Consider the following 15,709-nt stretch of genomic DNA (forward strand, 5'->3'; position numbering starts at 1 on the left):
ACTCACCAGCTTGAGCCCAAGGTTGCTGGCTCGAGCAAGGGGTTACTCGGCCTGCTGAAGGCCCATGGTCAAGGCACATATGAGAAAGCAATCAATGAACAATTAAGGTGTTGCAGCGTGCAACGAAAAACTAATGATTGATGCTTCTCATCTCTCCGTTCCTGTCTGTCTATCCCTCTCTCTGACTCTCTCTCTCTGTGTCTCTGTAAAAAAAAAAAAAAAAGTACAATTAATTCACATAATTTGTTCCCTTATTTCCAAAATATTGAATATTCTGAAAAAGGAGTAGTACTACCCACTTACAAAGCCAAGTCCACCATCTGGGTGAATCCACAGGCTTAAGTATTCTAACTTTTAAGAAAATTAAGAGCTCAACTCAAATTTAATAAGACATTTCATAGAAATAAGGGAGTAAACTCTGGCATTTAAATGAAACAAATGGGTCAATGGGCCTTGACCATCTTTATGATACACTGTTTTCTACTTCAAAGAACACAGTCTTCATTAACCAAGCTGCTACCCAGAATTATTTTATTTATTTATTTTTGTGGCAGAGACAGAGAGAGGGACAGATAGGGACAGACAGGCAGGAAGGGAGAGAGATGAGGAACATCAATTCTTCATTGCGGCTCCTCAGTTGTTAATCGATTGATTTCTCATATGTGCCTTGATGGGGGTGGGGGGGTTACAGCAGACCGAGTGACCACTTGCTCGAGCCAGCGACCTTGGGCTCAAGCTGGTGAGCCTTGCTCAAACCAGATGAGCCCGCACTAAAGCTGGCGGGCCTTGGGGTCCTCCACATCCCAGCCTGGCACTCTATCCACTATGCCACCACCTGGTCAGGCCCAGAATTATTTTAAATCAAACATTTCCTCTCTTCTCCATCCCCCTCCCGCTCACACCCCCCCCCCCCCCCCCCGCCTAGCTCTTTGCTCTTTAGAACATTTACTCAACATTCTAAAAATTGAACAGGATTCTACCCGCAGGATGGGAGAACAAGGAGAAGTAGCCATGGAGACAAACATTCTTGTGCAGGATCTTAACCCCCAAACTTTTATATTATAAAGTAAAGTCTAAATTTAAGTTTTCCCCTCTCTTCTGAAACTTGTGAGCAACAGTCTCATGAGTCACTCCACGTCTCCTTTAGAAGAGGCAGGTGGGCCCTGGCCGGTTGGCTCAGTGGTAGATCGTCGGTCTGGTGTGCAGGAGTCCCGGGTTCGATTCCCGGCCAGGGCAAACAGGAGAAGCGCCCATCTGCTTCTCCACCCTTCCTCCTCTCCGTCTCTCTCTTCCCCTCCCGCAGCCAAGGCTCCACTGGAGCAAAGTTGGCCCAGGCGCTGAGGATGGCTCTGTGGCCTCTGCCTCAGGCACTAGAATGGCTCTGGTCACAACAGAGCGACACCCCAGATGGGCAGAGCATCTCCCCCTGGTGGGCATGCTGGGTGGATCCTGGTCGGGCGCATGCGGGAGTCTGTCTGACTGCCTCTCAGTTTCCAACTTCAGAAAAATACAAAAAAAAAAAAAAAAGAAGAAGAGGCAGGTGATGTGGCAGTGAAGTCCATTAAGTCACTGAAGACGACATATTTGGGTCCCAGGGGGGATTTTAAAATAATCAGGACTCCATAGTAGGTTCTCCTTTGGACAAAACTAAACTATTCTCTGCAGCGCTGGCAGTAATATTTCACATTGTTCAGTTATTTTAAGTTCCCTCTCCCACCATTTTCTTTCCTTCCGTGCTCAAATTATAGTCGGAAGGAATAAAGCAGTTCCATCCCTCTGAACGCTACTTCAGAACGCTATATAGGCTCTCCTATGCCGGTCGCTAGTTTGAACTTAAATAACAAACACTAAAACGTTTGTGTCTGAATTGTCCCGAGTATCAGCATTAGGGGTGGGAGGCAAGGGTACCACCAGGCCCTTGCCGGGTTCTTTCCCTTCAGCACCATCTGGATAGGAAAAGATGGGGAGATCAGATGAATACTCTGAAGTGGGGTATTCAAGTTTTCATTGAGAAAAGAGAGGAGTCTTTGTAAAGTCCCACTGGACCTTAAAGAGAACCCCAGGCAGGCAGGGCTGAGGGCTGGAGGGTCTCAGGCTGGGCTGAGAAATGGGGACAGGGACAGAATGGGACGTTTGGTAGAGAAGAGAGAAAGAAACTGGCGGGTCAGGACCGGGAAAGCATAAGGGTTGGGGACGCCAGGCAGAGCCAGCCTTCTTGCCCGCTGTCCAGCCCTGGGAGCTTCGAGCAGGATGGAGCCCAGGGAGTGTGCCCTCCCCGAGGACCGCGGGGCCGGCGAGGCCACAGGTACGTCCGAGAGCGCCCATCGCCGTCTTCTTACCGTTCAGGGTAGCGGACTCCAAGGTAGAGGGCTCCGGGACAGCGGGCTCCGGGGTAGCGGGCTCCGGGACAGCGGGCTCCGGGGTAGCGGGCTCCGGGATAGCGGGCTCCGGGGTAGCGGGCTCCGGGGTAGTGGGCTCCGGGGTAGCGGGCTCCAAGGTAGAGGGCTCCGGGACAGCGGGCTCCGGGGTAGTGGGCTCCGGGGTAGCGGACTACGAGGTAGAGGGCTCCGAGGCAGCAGGCTTAGGTGTTACTGCCACCGCCTCATACACTTCATCAGCCTCTGCCGCTGCATGCCGGCCCCCCTTGGGCTGCCTTGAGGCTTCCGGCAGCAGGACAGGGCTTTACCCGTAGGGCTTCAGTCTTACACTCACTGCCCTGTCCCTGCCTTCGCTTGCCCTGGGGGCTACGATGTGGAGCCGGGGACCGGGGACGACACTGTCCACTGTTCGCCCTGCAGCAGGGCTGCCAGCCTGGCCCGCCGGCCACAGGCCCCGCAGCCGTTGCCACTGCTCTGCTACAGGGAGATGGCTAGACTACTAGTGTTTAAAAGGGGTGGGGACTAGATAAACAACCTACACTAGCCGAGCGCAGCCAAAGCTCCTCCTCCTTCCGCAGCCGCCTCTAACGTGAATGCAACCGTCCTAACTGGCACCCGCCAACCGAAACGCGTTCTACAGTCACTTGGTCACGAGGGACGAATCACGTCCAGAGTTCTCTCCACGGCCCGCCTCCCAGTGCAGGAACGTGGTCACAATGGCCCGCCCCGCCCCTCAGCGGCTCTGTCCCCTACTGCGGGTGCTGCCACCTCCGGTTTCCATTTTTCCCGGTGTCAGCATGGACTTGGTGAACATGTTAAGGACATTCAAAACAGCAAAGACTTTATTATAGATCCTGTTATATTGGCTAAGAATTTGCTTAAAGGCTTTAATCCCTGTAATGTATTAAGACACTTGTTTCGGTATCTGTTAACATTGGCTATGCTAATTTTCTGTTTATTCTGTATTTTTCCTATCTGCCTCTGTATTAGAATCTGGGAAATCAGTTGAATGCAAATCTCAGCATATGAGCTAAATTTAAAAAATATAAATTAGGGACATATGTGGGAGACGGGCTGTGGGCTGGCGGGGTGTTGTAGCCTAAGCCTTGGTTTGGGACTGAGCCTTTCCCACTCTTTTAATACTAAGATCTTTTCAACACTAAGCTTTCCTCCACACTCTTGACCAGGGGTCCCCAAACTACGGCCGGCGGGCCGCATGCCGCCCCCGGATGCCATTTATCCGCCCCCGTCGCACTTCCGGAAGGGGCACCTCTTTCGTTGGTGGTCAGTGAAAGGAGCACATTGACCATCTCATTAGCCAAAAGCAGGCCCATAGTTCCCATTGAAATACTGGTCAGTTTGTTGATTTAAATTTACTTGTTCTTTATTTTAAACATTGTATTTGTTCCCATTTTGTTTTTTTACTTTAAAATAAGATACGTGTAGTGTGCACAGGGATTTGTTCATAGTTTTTTTTTATAGTCCAGCCCTTGAACGATCTGAGGAACAGCGAACTGGCCCCCTGTGTAAAAAGTTTGGGGACCCCTGCTCTTGACTGTTGTTGCATGATGTAGGGTGGTGCACTCTTATGAGGAATCCAATTTATGCGTCAGATGAGTGGCTTTGTATCAGAGACTTCCCTATTTGTATATTGGATTGAAGGCTTTAATTGTCTATGCCAGGGGTCCCCAAACTTTTTACACAGGGGGCCAGTTCACTGCCCCTCAGACCGTTGGAGGGCCGCCACATACAGTGCTCCTCTCACTGAGCACCAATGAAAGAGGTGCCCCTTCCGGTGTGTGGCGGGGGCGGGGGTGGGGGTGGGGGTTGGGGGGGGAAATGGCCTCAGGGGGCCGCATGCGGCCCGCAGGCCATAGTTTGGGGACGCCTGGTATGCTATATAATAAAGCAAAGACTGGGGGCTCTCTCTCTCTTTCTGATATTGCTATCAGCATTGAAGAGGCCTCCCGATCCCATCCTCTTTTCTCTGTGAGTCTGTTTTCTTAATTTTGCATCCTCTCTCTCAGGACCCAGATTTACTAGCCGCGCAGGTTCGTGGCAGATTGAAAAGAGAAGGGATAATAATGGAGCAAAGTCTATAAAAGGATTGGAAGGAATCCTGGTTCAGGTTAAGGGATTAACCCTGAGAGGACAGAACACCCCATCTAAGGAGAAGGAAAGGAGGGGCTGCAGGTTCTGTAATAATGACTGGTGGGATTTAAAGGAAGTCCTTCACAGTGGTCTCATTTTCCTCAGAAACGTAGGAGACAGTTTTTCATTTTTACCAAAGGGAAGGGGTGGTAGAATTCAGTAAGAAGTCAGGAGAGTAAGGGTTGGGAATATCAGGGGACTGGTAATATGGGACATTCTGAGTAGCAATTTGTAAAAGACTGTTTTAGGCCTGGCAAATCGCCCGGTCCCATGGAAGTCCCGACTGAAGTTGGATGCCTTAGGTTTGGACTGGTGCCAATTCTCAGGGTTATGTGATTTCCCAGCACTGGTGCAGGGTGGACAATGTTGCTTGAATTGTCGTAGACCAACAGTTTCGCAGGTGGGCGAAGGATCGAGGAGACAACTGAGTTGAAGGTTAGTGAATGTGAGAGACCATTTATGCCAGGAGCTTCAGACCCTGACTGCACATCTGTCGTAGGTGGTCTGAATACAGGTTTGCAGGTTCAGCGATGGCACACTGCCTGGCAGCAGAGAGTTGGCACCCACTGTGTGCCACAAGCGGCAGCGGGGCTCGGGAAAATCTTGAGAGGAATTGAGAGCTGAGTCCGAGTGTGGCTGTAGTCACAGAAAACTGACTGTCGTGAAACTGTGTACTGAGCTAGCAAACTGGTTTTTACTCCTGTTGGGGAATGGGGAGCCTTGTGGGAATCTTAGGAGAGGCCGATTCATTTCCTCCTACCCAACTCCATCCTTTGAGGCAACTAAGTAGAGAAAACTGTGTGGACATTAGGGCCAACCCGCTCCTCTAGGCGATGTCTTTCACGGGGGCGGGAAGCGACCACCGTTTGGGAACAGTCCATAGAAGCACTTTGGAGCTATTTGGTCTTTTCGCTGCAAAGAGTAGCAAACTTGGCCTTTTGACTCATTGTTTGAGGTGGTAACAAAATGACTGCAGCTACCAACCTCTCTCACCACCAACGGTTGCCAAGGAAGCAAAGAGGTGGGGTTAAGCCTCCAGCGACTGCATGTCAATGTCCAGTGTACCTCAGGACCCGTGGCTCCGCCCAAACCTAAAGGAGGGGCAGTACCTCCGAGGATTTTGCCCGGAGTAAGCAACGCCTGTTGGGTAATTTTGGCCCGTACCGGACACCGTCGACGTCTAGCCCCTCCTACTTCAGGAGCAATGCCCGCCCGTCCAGACACTCGCGCGTCGCCTCGCCCCTCTGCTCGGGCTCGAGGCCCCGCCCCCCGTGAATCATCTGATCTCGCGGACTCTTCGGGCTGCAAGCTCGCGCCGGTTGTATACCGCGGAGCGGTGGGTGGAGCGTCAGGTGACCCGGAGTGCGTACTGGGTCAGCAGTAGGCTTCAGAGGGCTGGCCGGCCGGGGCCGCTAGTGTCCGGGTGGCGGGGACTGGGAGGGAGCTGGAGGCGCAGGTCGAGGCCCTGGAGCGCGCTACGGGGACCCACGGGGACGGTTCCCGCGTTTTCCCAAGCCGGCATCCGACCGACGGCGCCCCTTCGCCCGGACCCCGGGTTCTACCGCTGCTGCTTTTTCTCCCTCCGGAGCGGGGGCATCACTGCAGCGGTCTCAACCGAGTGAAATTCCTTCAAGCCCCGGGGTCTTCCCGGCTCCACCCACGCTGCCTGCCACCCATTCATTCAAGAGGATTTGTTGAAAGCTCACTCCAGGTGCTGAGCAGAAAAACCTGGGTCCCTGGCCGCGAACCTTGGTGAGTGTACCAGACGGGTTTGCCCCAGGATGCGTGCAGGTCGCAGTGGAGAGTGGACCCAGGGTTTTGGTGGCTTGAAAAGGCGGTTGCGGAGAAAGAAAATGATTTTGATATTAAGAGTGAGTAGTTTAATCAAGTCCTTTGGTGTGTCAAGTGATCTACCAAAGGGTAGTAAGTTCTTTTGAGATGAGAAGACAGGAAAATCATGGGTATCCTTGAGGAAATAGTTTTGACACGGGTGTTCGCTCTTTTGGGCAAATAGGGCAACTTTGGAACAAACAAATAGATGTTTGGCAGAAGTGTGGTAGTACTACAGCGTAGTAGGTCTTTTATGATGAGGGAAGGGGAAAAGCATTCTGGCTGAGGAAGCATATTACAACACAGTATTCTCGTGCTGGTTTATGATGGAAATAACTTTTGAACACAAATGCATCTCCTTAATCTATTGCCTTTTTGATTTGTTGGTGGCTGTGAATATTCTTTAAAAGACTTTACAATTGTATGACGTATATTCTGAACAGGTATAAACATTCAGCAAACTTATTGGTCCAGTATTTTTTCATTTGATCATTAATATGAATGGTGAGTGACCGCTTGACCTTTGAGTTTATGAATACTTAAAGAATTTAAAGCAGCGACAAATTTGCTTTTGCAGTAACTTGCAATCTTTTAATTCTATTAAAATAAGCATAATGGTTATGGTCTGATAACCAATGGATTCGGATCTGGACATACATCCACATACATTGAGAAAGCTACTTAACTTTTCTGCCTCGTTTTCTTTATCTCTAAATTGGTAATAAAAGTACCTTCCTCATAATAATATTTTGTGTATCATTTATTACAGCGCCTGGTATCTGGTAGATATTCAATGCATATTAGCTATTTTTATAATTTATTAATTTATTTACCTATATCATGACTAAAACTGACTTTTTTTTTTTAAATGGCAAGAAAGAGAACTGAATAGTTTTAGGTAAGAACTATAATTCACTTTTTAAAATCAAGGGCTAGTTTCCAGATAATTTTATGACACATGGACTTATAGTTAGAGAAAATATGATTTCAGGGTGGTTTATACTGACTTTGGTATATCAGAAGAGCATTAAATTTGTGTGTGTGTGTGTGTGTGTGTGTGTGTGTGTGTGTGACTGAGACAGAAAGGGACAGATAGAGATAGGAAGGGAGAGAGATGAGAAGCATCAATTCTTTGTTGCATCTCCTTAGTTGTTCATTGATTGCTTTCTCATATGTACCTTGACTGGGGGGCTATAGCAGAGTGAGTGACCCCTTACTCAAGCCAACGACCTCTTGCTCAAGCTGGTGAGCCTGTGCTCAAGTGAGCGACAGGGTTTCAAACCTGGGTTCTCTGCGTCCCAGTCTGACTCTCTATCCACTGTAATTTTTTTAAATTGTATTCATTTTATTTTATTTTTTAGAGAGAGAAACATTTATTTCACTTATCTATACATTCATTGGATGATTCCTGTATGTGCCCTGCCCTGGGATGGAACCCACGACCTTGTCATATGGGGACAATGCTCTAGCTAACTGAGCTACCCAGCCAGGGCCTCCATAAGGGCATTTTGATGTGGAAAAGATGCTGATGGAATCTATACCTAGTTTAAATTTAATACTGTACTTAATTTGCAAGTTAAAACTACTAGTAACAGATTCAAGGTTCATAATTATAGCAAAAAAAAGTTTAAAGCTGTTTCACAATATTAACATTTAAAAAGATAATTATGAAGAAAATAAACTACCAAGCAGACTTTTTTGGAGGACAATTTGAGTGACATTATATAATTTTAAAAAATAGATTTAAACAATGTCAACTGGATTTTTTTTTTTTTTCCAATCTCAGCCTTTCACAATTTAGGTTGTTTTTTTGAAACACTTGGGACATTTTGCCTGTTAAAGAAGCAAGATGTATGTTAAGAACTTCCCTTACACCTGACTTTAGTTTCTTGTGTAGTTAGGTGGAAAGAGTACTATTAATCATCTATCTTTTCATGAGAAAACATGGGTTTAATATAATATTGCTGGTCCATTCTAAAAGTATTTCCAAAGATAATGACTGACTTGTAAAAACCTTCTATAATTCTATATTAGTATGAGACTATGTAAGTTATGAGTTGAAAAACAGGAAAGAATGTAAAATGTGGTGGTTTATGAGCTAGTGTAAAAGAAGTCCTGCTTTGATGTATTGTGAGTTTGAACCCCTTTCCCAGACACTCAGAGGAATGCTGTGAGAATTTCAGTAACTTCTAAATCATTTAGCGGTTTTTATAATTTTGTGGAATTAAACCTACCACTTATTTCAACTGTATTAAGGATACAGATTTTTCTGGTAGAGTTTTTTTAAACATTTTTTTTTCTTTAACTCCTCTATTGATGACCAAACAATTCAGTCATCAGTAATGAGAGAGTAGTAGATTTTATAGGATATCAGTCCTTAAGAAAATACATGGTAACCACAAATAAAATAGCAACAAACTATGACGTGGTGCTATTTAGTATTGCATTTATTTTCTTATCCCCATCTCCTGTTTCTCTTTTTATATTGTGATGGTGCTGTCTTTACATTATGTCTTGATGTTTACATGCATCATGCAATGGGTGGAATAGCTGTGAACAATTGGTCAAGTAGCTGGACGAATTGATCCATATGGGTAGACCAAAAATATTTAAATCAGCGAGGTAATGAGTACCTTTTTGGGTTCTTGTAGTTGTTTATTGTAGAGTTCTTTTTTGAAAAGGACAATTCTTTCAACTCCTGTGAGAAAAAGACTGGGGCAGTTTGGTAGTTGCAGTTGACTGCCAGTGAATAATGCTTAGAGAGATCAGCTCTAGTCTCCATAATTCCACAAATTGATCAACTCAGATTTCCCTTAATTATTGCATATTATTTAAATGTTTTTCTTCTGAGTCATTGTGCAGCTTTTCAGTTTACACGACCTCCACATTAGGAAGGTGGTGGTTAGGCCTAAGAATGGTTGAGCTTTTATTCTAGGGTCCTTCCACCGCCTGAATTTTTGTTGAGCCAAATTCTTTTTTTTTTTTTTTGCATTTCTCTGAAGCTGGAAACAGGGAGAGACAGTCGGACAGACTCCCGCATGCGCCGGACCGGGATCCACCCGGCACGCCCACCAGGGGCGACGCTCTGCCCACCAGGGGGCGATGCTCTGCCCATCCTGGGCTTCGCCATGTTGCGACCAGAGCCACTCTAGCGCCTGAGGCAGAGGCCACAGAGCCATCCCCAGCGCCCGGGCCATCTTTGCTCCAATGGAGCCTTGGCTGCGGGAGGGGAAGAGAGAGACAGAGAGGAAAGCGCAGCGGAGGGGTGGAGAAGCAAATGGGCGCTTCTCCTGTGTGCCCTGGCCGGGAATTGAACCCGGGTCCTCCGCACGCTAGGCCGACGCTCTACCGCTGAGCCAACCAGCCAGGGCCTGTTGAGCCAAATTCTTAACTGAACTTGGGGCAATTGCCCAAATAAACATGTAGCAAAGATGATTATAGCAATTCTTAAAATGGCAATAAAGTAGAACAGTTCAGCTGTACTTTAGTAGGGAAATTAGATAAACTATGGTTTATTTATGCAGTGGAATACTATCCCCTGGTAAAAATGAATGAACTAGATCTATGCTCATCAACATGGATATATCTCAAGTACATAATATCAAGTGAAAAAAGCAAGTTGCCAAAGGATATATACATTTATGTGCATTTATGTAGCATTTTATGTAACATTTTAAAGTAATATAGCATACATTGTTTATTTATAGACATATATCTAATGAAGGTACATAATAGTATAAGAACATACACAGAAAAAAGACACAATAACTTGGGGAATAAGAAATATTAACTCTGGAGAAGAAAGGTTTGGGTGGAGCTCCTGTAACTTTTTTTTTTTTTTTTTTTTTTTTTTTTTTTTTTTTACAGATTTCTGTATGATTAAGATAATTTCTGAAACTAGCACTATATAATCAAGTTTCTCTCCCAATATGCTTTCTTTATTTTACTTGCTAGTCTCAAAGCAATCAACTCTGGAAAAAAATTATTTTCTCCCCGCAATAGGAAAAGAAGGTGCTTGTGCAGCGCCCCTGTGTAAAGTGTTTCCAGGGAGAAGACTGAGTAATTATTTACTCAGTTTTACTTTGTTATTCGACTTGTGCTCCTGAGGAAATACTTTTCTTAGAATGTGAGAAATTATTTTTCTTAATAGGCTACAGGGCAATTTAAATTCTAGCGACTCATTGGGAAATATAGGGAATACTGATTATGAACTCTGGAAGTATTGAGGAACAGATTGACAGAGTGACATTTATTACACTTAAAGTTTGGGTTGGTTACATTTTATTACAATGTAGTAAACCTGAGTTTATACTGTGACTGTAGGTGTCCTAGTCATTGCCCAGAAAAAATAATTATTTACAGGTACTATTGAATAATTAGTAAGCATGATAACATTATGTTAAGTGGTTGAGTAGTGAATAATAAAGTTAATAGCTGATCCCTAATCTGATTAAATTTGTAAATTAAACATTATTTTTATTTCTAATCCAGAATACTTGTTACTAACATTTTCAAAGTAAGTGAAACATTTCCAGAGGATTATTTTTTTGATGTATATAATCCCTGTTCAGTTGTGTGCTCCCTTGATGATCTGAAGCATTAGATGTTACTGATTGGTAAAACAGGTCAGCATACTTTGAACTGTGTTTCTGTAATATTGCCTTTTAATAAACTAATATCAAAACATTAATGAAAAACAATTTGTGTCAGAAATGTACTGCAACATGTAATATCAGGCACAAATTATTGCAGCACCTATGAATTTGAAATTCAGTTGCTAGTATTATAATATCCATCAAAATGTTTCATGGGAATTACAGTAATCTGAAAAAATTCAAAAAATTTGCAGAGGGTACAAAAAGGAGGTAAATGGGCATTGCTGGGCATTTATGTTTACCCCGCCCCTGTGTTTAACCTCCACCATGAGTAATATCCATTTTAGAGTGCATTTTTAGTAATTTTTCAAGGTGAAATTAGGCCATATAAAAGAGACTAGTATCCCTGATTGTGCTCAAAACTGTCTCCATGTACTATGGAAAAAGGGACTTTCTTGGGGTGTCTTAACATTTGTGAAGCAACATGAAATAAGTGTCTATTGTTAGGAAATACCATTAGCAAATTATGTATGAGAGTTTTTATTATGAGATGACACTTACCTTTTTGTGTCTGATATTGACTTTTATTACAAGCACTAGAAATCTTTTATATCATTTGGAAGTCCATGGATTGAAACTTGGGATCAAGGGCTCTATTCAGTTTATATCTAGTGGTTGTTGCTATGGCTGCAAGAGTCTACTAATGAATAAGTCATAGTTTCTGACCTCTAGGAGTTTATAGTTTGAATCAATGACTTAGTATTATCTGATCAATAACAACAATGTGAAAAACAAATACTTTTAAGCCAGCCTACCGACTATTCAGTGCATTAATTTACTGTATTCCTGAACTATGGGGTCAGGATATACGGGGCTAGACAGCTCCTACAGTGCTGTCAGGCAGTGCTTCCACTGCATCAATTAAGACTGAGAGGACTGGGACTTGAAGTGGCCTTGACCTTTGATGGTGGTTGGTTTGTCAAAGCTTAGATGCAAGATTAATGTTCCTTGACCTTCAGCAGTGTTGGTAAAGGCTTTCGTGGCAGGGTAGCCAGGAAGTAGCGGTTGTTGGTGTTTAGATTAATTGTAAATCAGGCGTTTGAGTTAAAAAAAGTTGTCTTAATTTATGTGTAAACGTGTTGCCTGAGCCTCTAAGGCAAACATTTATTAAGCATGTACGAGGTGTAGGATACCAGTGTCTTAAATTATTCATAGTATAAACTTTGGTTTACTACATTGTAATAGTGTAGTCAGACTTTCAAAATAGAGTATAAATGACTATGAAATCTGTAGTAATTTTATATTGGATTCACTCTGTGTCCAAATTCCTTTCAGAGCATTATGATACAATTTGTTTCTCTATTATTTTTTATTGTCTTTTTATCTTAGTGTCTTTCATTCAAAAAATAATTTCATTATTTTGTAGCTACAATTACTGTTATTAGTTTACCACTTTAATCACTACACCTATCTTAAACCAGTAAGTGAGACAGGAGAATAAGACTAGAAGAGCCCAACTTTGCTAGTATAAGTTAGCTTTTTATATGTTGAGGATACTCTCTGCTTTACAGAGTCATTCTTCTAATCAGAAAGGCAGAACATACTACATAAACTCCTTAAGAGCAGGAACTTGTTTATTTATATAGGCCTAGTCTGTACATGTATTTATTGAGTACCTGTCATATATCAGGACTGTGTTAAAGCAGCTGGGATATAACAGAATAAGATATTATTGGCTTCCATGGCAGTTTTAGATGAACAAATGTGTAACATAGTAAAACTGTTCTGGTAACATAGTAAAACTTTTTGCATTGTAACATGCAGAAAATACATGTGGTTTTAGTTGTTGAAATTTGAGCATTTGAAAGTTAGTATACTATGACTTGCAAATTTGCCAGTAATTATTAAGGCATAAGAACTTTATTCAAAGAATAAAGTATGCTATAGATGAATGCATAGACTCCTACATGATTTAATTTTCTGTTTTCATTTGGGATAATAGTCTACTAACATATTTATGTTCCCATTTAAAAATTATTTATATTCTGCCTTGTTCCTAATAAAAATTAAGGCAGTTTACAAAAATGTACAAGTATGACAAAGTAAAATAAAATAAAAACAGACTGAATGGAGCCAGGAGTGAGATTAGAACACGTAGCACACATTCTGGGAAGTCCTAGTTACTTACAGGTGCCATTATCTGGGACTGTTTTCCTACCTCCACAAAATCTGTGATCGTGCCTGCCTCTTTACCTGCCATTTCCTTTCTTTTTAAAATGTAGACCCTTCCTCTTGTGAAAGATCAAGCCCACCACACACGTTCCTGTTTCACTTTGTCCGGGACTTGGTTCTGCCCTTTATCTTTATCTCCCTTGCAGCTAGAATCCGTGTGATTGTCCTGCAAACATGTTTGATTATCTCCCTCCAACACAAATAAACACACACGCTTGATCTTCACATTTCTCTCCAACTACTGCTCCACTTCTCTATTTGCCATTTCAACATTTTTCAAAAGAATCAATTACATAAACTTTTAATTTCATGTCCCTACCTCCCATTTATAGTCATCCTACTCCAGTCTGGGTTTCAGCCCCCTCCCATACTGCTGAAACCGTGGCTATGCTCAGCATTGATATCTGTGTTGGCATATCCAGTGGACACTTCCAGTTCTCATCCTATGAGATCCCAGCTGCATTGAACTAATTGACCAGGCCTTCTTGCTGGAAGCACTCTCTGCTTCACTTCTTTTTTTCTTCTTTTCCAAGTGAGAGGAGGGAAGATAGACTCCCACATTCGCCCCAACCAGGATCCTCCTGACAACCCCCATCTGGGGGCCGTTGCTCTGCCCATCTAGGGCCATGCTTGCAACTGAGCTATTTTTTAGCACCTGAGGCAGAGGCTCCACTGAACCATCCTCAGTGCCCAGGGCTTATGTGCTTGAACCAATCAAACCATGCTGCTGGAGGGAAAGAGAGAGAGAGAAAGAGAGGGAAGGAGGAAGGAAAGAGGTGGAGAAGCAGATGGCTGCTTCTGTGCCCTGACGGGGATTTGAACCCAGGACATCCACATGCCGGGCCAACGCTCTACCACTGAGCCAAACAGCCAGGGTCTCGCTACTTCACTTCAGTGCCCATACCAGTTCATATTTCTTCTTTCAGGCCAGGTCTCACCCCAGTCATTTTTGTTTGTTCCTTATCTTATCCAGTCTAGGTGCAGGAGCTCTTCACAGCTTCATCTTTGCCTTTCCTTTCTCTTAGTACACACTCCAAGGATCTTCTCCATTCTTAATTTCAAATATTATTCATATGCCTTCCCAAATTTATATCTGTAGCTGAAATCTTTCTTCTGAACTCTATATTCATATATTCATCTATACACTTGATATGTATGTACTCTTGGATTTCTCACATGCATCTTAAACTTAACATAAAAAATTTTATCTTAGCAGAATCTTTTTTTAACAAAAATAAGTTTTATTTTTTAAAGATTTATTTTTATTAAATTAATAGGGTGGCATTGGTTAATAGGATCATATAGGTTTTAGGTGTACATCTCTATGGTGTGTAATCTATATATTGTGTTGTGTGCCCATCACCCGATGTCATACCATCTTCCATCACCATATAATTAGTCCTCTTTATCCTCCTTTACTCCTCATCCCCCTTTACTCTCCAACCTTCTTCCCTCTGGTAACCTTCATACTATTGTCTTTGTGTGAGTCTCATTTTTATAGAATTTTATTTTCCACTTCATAATTCTCTCTCTTTCACTTTTCTTCATTTCAGTAAACAGTATCACCAACATACAATTGTTCAAGTCAAAACTTGATCATTTTTGATACTCCCTTCTCCATTATTTCCCACCTATGATAAAACATCACCAAGTTTTAGTGTTGTAGAACAAAGCACCTTTCTAACTTACCTTTCTTTCCACCAAATTGGCAGCCTTGTATGAAATTAAAGAACTCAAGCCTCCTTCTTTCACTGAGAAGATAATTCAACTAAGTATAGGATATTCCTTGAAAAAATAATTTGGGCACTTTATGTATATTTATCATAAAACTGACTTAAAACTTTTGAACCAAATGTAAATTATCACTGTGAGATAAAATCATGGAAGCACCTTTCTAGTGTACTCTCCAAGATGAAGTTGATGTTACAAGTACATAAAAGAAAGTAGTGAAAGTATAAAATACTTAAAAGTTGGGGACCCTCTACCAAAAATAATGATTGACATTTTAAAATACAGGTTTCTAGTCCTCCTCTTGAAACCTTTGAGTCAGGCTATGTTTTGAAACTCAAAATATTTTCATCTTTATAATGAGGTGTATAAGCCACATATAACACTTCTGTGGGGCCTTTGGTACCACTCCATAACCATATTAATATTTCTCCAGCAACGTGTATGGATGTTCACACTAAAGGGGTAAAAACTATTCAATAAATAACCTCACATTAGTTCAGGTCAGGTTTTACTGTCAGATGGGTTCAGGTCAGATTAGATTTTGCCTCCAAAAGAGTTATGAAAAAAATTTGTTTTCATAGTTTCTTTTTTTTAATTGAGTCTATTTTGATGACACTGGTTAATATAATTGTATAGGTTTCAGGTACCCGGTGCTGCAACACATCTGTTTACACTACATTGTGTGTTTACCCCCCTAACCCCCTAAGTCAAACCTTTATCACCATTTATCATCCCTATACCCTCCTCCAGCCCCCCACCCCACAGTCCACTGAACAAAGTGAACTAACAAGC

At 42.9% G+C, this 15,709-nt stretch overlaps 2 protein-coding genes across 10 annotated transcripts in view; one reads left to right on the plus strand and one right to left on the minus strand.

Moving 5' to 3' along the window:
* The window catches only part of LOC136378278 (cyclin-Y-like protein 1), a 32,979-nt gene extending 30,027 nt beyond the window's left edge, over positions 1 to 2,952 (minus strand). For 4 of the 5 annotated variants that reach the window (XM_066344993.1, XM_066344995.1, XM_066344992.1 and 1 more), the window contains exon 1: positions 2,340 to 2,947. The gene's annotated coding sequence lies outside the window, so the exon portion shown is untranslated. Of the gene's footprint in view, positions 1 to 2,339 lie in introns of all 5 variants that reach the window. The other variant, XR_010746595.1, reaches the window with a different exon arrangement.
* A 2,859-nt stretch (positions 2,953 to 5,811) lies between these two features.
* LOC136378255 (alsin) overlaps positions 5,812 to 15,709 on the plus strand; it is an 85,038-nt gene continuing 75,140 nt past the window's right edge. For 2 of the 5 annotated variants that reach the window (XM_066344895.1, XM_066344896.1), the window contains exon 1: positions 5,814 to 6,281. The gene's annotated coding sequence lies outside the window, so the exon portion shown is untranslated. Of the gene's footprint in view, positions 6,282 to 15,709 lie in introns of all 5 variants that reach the window. The other 3 variants (XM_066344894.1, XM_066344893.1, XM_066344897.1) reach the window with 2 other exon arrangements.

The sequence above is a fragment of the Saccopteryx leptura genome, chromosome 7, assembly GCF_036850995.1.
Source record: "Saccopteryx leptura isolate mSacLep1 chromosome 7, mSacLep1_pri_phased_curated, whole genome shotgun sequence".
NCBI lineage: Eukaryota > Metazoa > Chordata > Mammalia > Chiroptera > Emballonuridae > Saccopteryx > Saccopteryx leptura.